Source organism: Arachis hypogaea, chromosome 7 (assembly GCF_003086295.3).
Source record: "Arachis hypogaea cultivar Tifrunner chromosome 7, arahy.Tifrunner.gnm2.J5K5, whole genome shotgun sequence".
Classification (NCBI taxonomy): domain Eukaryota; kingdom Viridiplantae; phylum Streptophyta; class Magnoliopsida; order Fabales; family Fabaceae; genus Arachis; species Arachis hypogaea.
Genome location: NC_092042.1, coordinates 70,704,034 through 70,711,115, shown reverse-complemented (window position 1 = coordinate 70,711,115; position 7,082 = coordinate 70,704,034). Strand labels below are relative to the sequence as shown.

The following is a 7,082-nucleotide window of genomic DNA, read 5'->3' as shown; positions in this document are numbered from 1 at the left end:
GAATTTGAAGGGTGTGAGTGGTGAAGAGAAGGGTAGGATTTGATAGGTGAGGGGTTTTTGGGGAAGAGGTGTTGAGGTGATTGGTGAATGGGGGAAGAAGAGAGAGAGTGATGGTAGGGTCCTGTGGGGTCCACAGATCCTGTAGTGTCAAGGAAAAGGCATCCTTGCACCAAATGGCATCAAAGTCCACGTTTTGAGCCATTTCTGGCGTTAAACGCCGGGCTGGTGCCCATTCCTGGCGTTTAACGCCAAGTTCTTGCCCTTTACTGGCGTTTAACGCCAGTCTGGTGCCCCTTTCTGGCGTTAAACGCCCAGATGGGTGCCAGACTGGGCGTTAAACGCCCAACTGCTAGGCTGACTGGCGTTTAAACGCCAGCAGCATCTTCCTCCAGGGTGTGCTGTTTTTCTTCCTGTTTTTCATTCTGTTTTTGCTTTTTTCATTGTTTTTGTGACTTCTTATGATCATCAACCTACAAAAAAGATAAAATAACAAAAGAAAATAATTAATTATAAAACATTGGGTTGCCTCCCAACAAGCGCTTCTTTAATGTCATTAGCTTGACAGAGGACTCTCATGGAGCCTCAGAAGTGCTCAGAACCGTGTTGGACCCTCCCAACACCAAACTTAGAGTTTGAATGTGGGGGTTCAACACCAAACTTAGAGTTTGGTTGTGGCCTCCCAACACCAAACTTAGAGTTTGACTGTGGGGGCTCAGTTTGGCTCTGTTTTGAGAGAAGCTCTTCATGCTTCCTCTCCATGAAGACAGAGGGATATCCTTGGGCCTTAAACACCAAGGATTCTTCATTCACTTGAATGATCAACTCTCCTCTATCAACATCAATCACAGCCTTTGCTGTGGCTAGGAAGGGTCTGCCAAGGATGATGGATTCATCCATGCATTTCCCAGTCTCTAGGACTATGAAATCAGTAGGGATGTAATGGTCTTCAACTTTAACCAGAACATCCTCTACAAGTCCATAGGCTTGTTTTCTTGAGTTGTCTGCCATCTCTAGTGAGATTTTTGCAGCTTGCACCTCAAAGATCCCTAATTTCTCCATTACAGAGAGGGGCATGAGGTTCACACTTGACCCTAAGTCACACAAGGCCTTCTTGAAGGCCATGGTGCCTATGGTACAAGGTATAGAAAACTTCCCAGGATCCTGCCTCTTTTGAGGCAATTGCTGCCTAGACAAGTTATCCAGTTCTTTGGTGAGCAGAGGGGGTTCATCCTCCCAAGTCTCATTTCCAAATAACTTGTCATTCAGCTTCATGATTGCTCCAAGGTATTTAGCAACTTGCTCTTCAGTGACATACTCATCCTCTTCAGAGGAAGAATACTCATCAGAGCTCATGAATGGCAGAAGTAAGTCCAATGGGATCTCTATGGTCTCAGTTTGAGCCTCAGATTCCCAAGGTTCCTCATTGGGGAACTCAGTGGAGGTCAGTGGACGTCCATTGAGGTCTTCCTCAGTGGCGTTCACTGCCTCTTCTTCCTCCCAGAATTCGGCCATATTGATGGCCTTGCATTCCCCTTTTGGATTTTCTTCAGTTTTACTTGGGAGAGTGCTTGGAGGAAGTTCAGTAATTTTCTTGCTCAGCTGACCCACTTGTCCTTCCAAATTCCTAATGGAGGATCTAGTTTCAGTCATGAAACTTTGAGTGGTCTTAATTAGATCAGAGACCATAGTTGCTAAGTCAGAGGTATTCTGCTTAGAACTCTCTGTCTGTTGCTGAGAAGATGATGGGAAAGGCTTGCTATTGCTAAACCTGTTTCTCCCACCATTATTGTTATTGAAACCTTGTTGAGGTCTCTGTTGATCCTTCCATGAAATATTTGGATGATTCCTCCATGAAGGGTTGTAGGTGTTTCCATAGGGTTCTCCCATGTAATTCACCTCTTTCATTGAAGGGTTCTCAGGATCATAAGCTTCTTCCTCAGATGAAGCTTCCTTAGTACTGCTTGGTGCATTTTGCATTCCAGACAGACTTTGAGAAATCATATTGACTTGTTGGGTCAATATTTTATTCTGAGCCAAAATGGCATTCAGAGTGTCAATCTCAAGAACTCCTTTCTTCTGACTAGTCCCATTGTTCACAGGATTTCTTTCAGAAGTGTACATGAATTGGTTATTTGCAACCATTTCAATCAGTTCTTGAGCTTCAGTAGGCGTCTTCTTCAGATGAAGAGATCCTCCAGAAGAGCTATCCAAAGACATCTTGGACAGTTCAGAGAGACCATCATAGAAAATACCTATGATGCTCCATTCAGAAAGCATATCAGTGGGACACTTTCTGATCAATTGTTTGTATCTTTCCCAAGCTTCATAGAGGGATTCTCCTTCCTTCTGTCTGAAGGTTTGGACTTCCACTCTAAGCTTACTCAATTTTTGAGGTGGAAAGAACTTTGCCAAGAAGGCATTGACTAGCTTTTCCCAAGAGTCCAGGCTTTCTTTAGGTTGAGAATCCAACCATGTTCTAGCTCTGTCTCTCACAGCAAAAGGGAATAGCATCAGTCTGTAGACCTCAGGGTCAACCCCATTAGTCTTGACTGTGTCACAGATTTGCAAGAACTCAGCTAAAAACTGATGATGATCTTCCATTGGAAGTCCATGGAACTTGCAATTCTGTTGCATTAGAGAAACTAATTGAGGCTTAAGCTCAAAGTTGTTTGCTCCAATGGCAGGGATAGAGATGCTTCTCCCATAGAAGTCGGGAGTAGGTGCAGTAAAGTCACCCAGCACCTTCCTTGCATTGTTGGCATTGTTGTTGTTTTCGGCTGCCATGTGTTCTTCTTCCTTGAAGAATTCGGTCAGGTGCTCTAAAGAGAGTTGTGCTTTGGCTTCTCTTAGCTTTCTCTTCAAGGTCCTTTCAGGTTCAGGATCAGCCTCAACAAGAATGCCTTTGTCCTTGCTCCTGCTCATAAGATAGAGAAGAGAACGAGAAAATGTGGAATCCTCTATGTCACAGTATAGAGATTCCTTTAGGTGTCAGAGGAAAAGAAGAGTAGAAGACAGGAGTGGGAAAATTCGAACTTATCAGAGAGAATGGAGTTCAAATTTTGCATTAAGGGATAGTGTTAGTCCATAAATAGAAGGATGTGAGAAGGAGGGAAGTGATTTTCGAAAATTAAGTGGGAAATTTGAAAACATTTTTGAAAAACATCACTTAATTTTCGAAAATGAAAATGGAAAAGAAATCAACTGATTTTTGAAAAAGACTTTGAAATTAGAAATCAAAAAGATTTGATTGAAAGCTCATTTTGAAAAAGATATGATTAAAAAGATATGATTTGAAAACAATTTTAAAAGATATGATTTGAAAACATTTTAAAAAGATTTGATTTGAAAATTAAAAACTTGACTAACAAGAAAAGATATGATTCAATCATTAAACCTTTCTCAACAGAAAAGGCAACATACTTGAAATGTTGAATCAAATCATTAATTGATAGTAAGTATCTTTGAAAAAGGAAAGGAGTTAATTTTGAAAAAGATTTGATTGAAAATTGATTTGAAAAAGATTTGATTTTGAAAAGATTTTGAAAACTTAGAAAAAATCTGATTTGAAAACAAAATCTTCCTCCCTTAGCCATCCTGGCGTTAAACGCCCAGAATGGTATACATTCTGGCGTTTAACGCCCAAAATGCTACCTTTTTGGGCGTTAAACGCCCAACCAGGTACCCTGGCTGGCGTTTAAACGCCAGTCTGTCCTTCTTCACTGGGCATTTTGAACGCCCAGCTTTTTCTGTGCAATTCCTCTGCTGTATGTTCTGAATCTTCAATTCTCTGTATTATTGACTTGAAAAGACACAAATTAAAAATATTTTTGGATTTTTAGTAATAAGGACAAACCAAAATGCAACAAGAATCAAATAACAATGCATGCAAGATACCAAACTTATGATGAGACTCTAGACTCAAACAAGAAATATTTTTGGATTTTATGATTTTGTAAATTTTTTTTTTCGAAAATAAAGTGAAAAAAAAGTATCAAAATTCTTAATGAGAATTCCAGGAATCAGTGCAATGCTAGTCTAAGACTCCGGTCCAGGAATTAGACATGGCTTCACAGCCAGCCAAGCTTTCAAAGAAAGCTTCGGTCCAAAACACTAGACATGGCCAGAGGCCAGCCAAGCCTTAGCAGATCACTGCTCCAAAAGCAAGATTTGATAAAAATTAACAAGCTCTTGTGGTGATGAGTTGAAACCTCGGTCCAATGAAATTAGACATGGCTTCTCAGCCAGCCAGATTTCAACAAATCATCATGAAACTCTAGAATTCATCTTCAAGAATTTCGAAAAAATAAATACCTAATCTAAGCAACAAGATGAACCGTCAGTTGTCCAGCCTAAACAATCCCGAGCAATAACACCAAAAACTTGATGTTGTTGCCGGATCTTGGCACTGATGTTACCAAAGCTTGCTCAAAACTTGAACAATCCCCGGCAACGGCGCCAAAAACTTGGTACGGCGAAGTTGTGAACTATACTTTTTCACAACTCTCATAATCCCCGGTAATGGCTCCAAAAACGTGGTAGCTCAATACCATGGCATTACACAACTTCGCACAACTAACCAGCAAGTGCACTGGGTCGTCCAAGTAATAAACCTTACGTGAGTAAGGGTCGATCCCACGGAGATTGTTAGTATTGAAGCAAGCTATGGTCATCTTGTAAATCTTAGTCAGGCAAACTCAAATGGTAATGGTGATGAACGAAAATAACACAAGGATAAAGATAGAGATACTTATGTAATTCATTGGTAGGAACTTCAGCAGCTACCTCTCCATGGCAAGCTCGTGTAGGGTTTCACTGTTGTCAGCAGCTACCTCCCATCATCGCAGTGAAAGCTAATGCACACACTTTGTCACAGTGCTGCCAATCACCGGTGTGGTTCCCTCCCCTACCGGAATAGAATCCAGTGATTCTTTTGCGTCTGTCACTAACGCCCAGTAGGTTACAGGTTTGAAGCACGTCACAGTCATTCAGTCATTGAATCCTACTCAGAATACCACAGACAAGGTTAGACCTTTCGGATTCTCTTGAATGCTGCCATCAATTCTTGCCTATACCACGAAGACTCTGACCTCACGGAATGGCTGGCTCGTTTGTCAGGCGAGCACTCGGTTGTCAGGCGATCAACCATGCATCGTGCAATCAGGAATCCAAGAGATATTCACTAAGCCTCAAATGCTTGTAAAACAAGAGTGGTTGTCAGTCACTTTGTTCATGGGTGAGAATGGTGATGGGCGTCAATCATCACCTCCATCAAGTTGAAGAACAAGTGATATCTTGGAACAAGAACAAGCGAAATTGAATGGAAGAACAATAGTAATTGCATTAATACTCGAGGTACAGCAGAGCTCCACACCTTAATCTATGGTGTGTAGAAGCTCCACTGTTGAAAATACATAAGCATAAGGTCTAGGCATGGCCGAATGGCCAGCCTCCCAATGATCTAAGAACACAATGTCCAAAGATGATCTAGAGATCTAAAGTGATCAAAAGATATAAAGATCCAAAGATTTCTAATACAATAGCAAAAGGTCCTACTTATAAGAAACTAGTAGCCTAAGGTGTACAGAAATGAGTAAATGACATAAAAATCCTCTTCCGGGCCCACTTGGTGTGTGCTTGGGCTGAGCAATGAAGCAAATTTCGTGTAGAGACTCTTCTTGGAGTTAAACGCCAGCTTTGGTGCCAGTTTGGGCGTTTAACTCCCATTTGGGTGCCAGTTCCAGCGTTTAACGCTGGGATTTCTTGAGGTGACTTTGAACGCCAGTTTGGGCCATCAAATCTTGGGCAAAGTATGGACTATCATATATTGCTGGAAAGCCCAGGATGTCTACTTTCCAACGCCGTTGAGAGCGCGCCAATTGGGCTTCTGTAGCTCCAGAAAATCCACTTCGAGTGCAGGGAGGTCAGAATCCAACAGCATCTGCAGTCCTTTTTGGTCTCTGAATCAGATTTTTGCTCAGGTCCCTCAATTTCAGCCAGAAAATACCTGAAATCACAGAAAAACACACAAACTCATAGTAAAGTCCAGAAAAGTGAATTTTAACTAAAAACTAATAAAAATATACTAAAAACTAACTATATCATACTAAAAACATACTAAAAACAATGCCAAAAAGTATACAAATTATCCGCTCATCATTGACCAAGGAAACCTAGAAGGTTCATTATATGTCTAGTTTTGTCTTCTGCCAATTGGAGAGATAAAAACACACAAAAAACCTTCATCATCAAATTAGTTCAAGGATTTAGCACAAATAATATCCAATGCAGTTCTCAACTTGCAAAATTTGTCTTTAGACAGTGGTTTAGTAAAGATATCAGCAAGTTGGTCATCAAAACTTACAAATTGAATGTCAATGTTTTCCTTTTGAACGTGCTCTCTAATAGAGTAAAATCTTACTTCAATGTGCTTTGTTCTAGAGTGCAGAATGGGATTTTTGGAACTCTTTATTGAACTCATATTATCACACATTAAGGAAATACTATTGACTTGCAATTTGTGATATGTAAGTTGGGTTTTCAGCCACAACAATTGTGAACAACATGAAGATACAACAATATATTCAGCCTCAGCTGTAGACAAGGTTACAATGGCTTATTTCTTGCTAGACCACACATTTAGTGAATATCCAAGAAAATAGCAAATTCTAGATGTGCTCCTTTGATCTACTGGATCACTAAAAAAATCTATATCACAATAACACAATATACCAAATTCATCAGATTTAAGATATCATAAGCCAAAATCAGAAGTGTCATTTATATATCTAATGATCCTTTTAACGGCTAAAAGATGGGATTCTTTAGGTTGTGACTGGAATCGAGAATAAACTCCAACACTTTGAACTATATCCGGTCTAGATGAGGTGAGATACAAAAGTGAATCGATCATCCCTCTAAACCTAGTTTCATCCACATCCTTGGCATTTTCATCCTTTTCAAGTCTAGAGTTTGGATGCATTGGTGTGTTCATTGGCTTAGCATTTTTCAAACCAAATTTCTTAACCAACTTTTTGGCATATTTTTCTTAGTGCACAAAAGTGCCACTAGGAGTTTGTTTGATT

At 40.2% G+C, this 7,082-nt stretch overlaps 1 non-coding gene across 1 annotated transcript; it reads left to right on the top strand.

The window, feature by feature from the left end:
• The first annotated feature begins 2,271 nt into the window (after positions 1 to 2,271).
• On the top strand, positions 2,272 to 2,379 carry LOC112704302 (small nucleolar RNA R71). The gene has a single exon (XR_003154934.1). It is a non-coding gene; the product is annotated as a small nucleolar RNA R71 (small nucleolar RNA).
• The last annotated feature ends 4,703 nt before the right edge of the window (positions 2,380 to 7,082 follow it).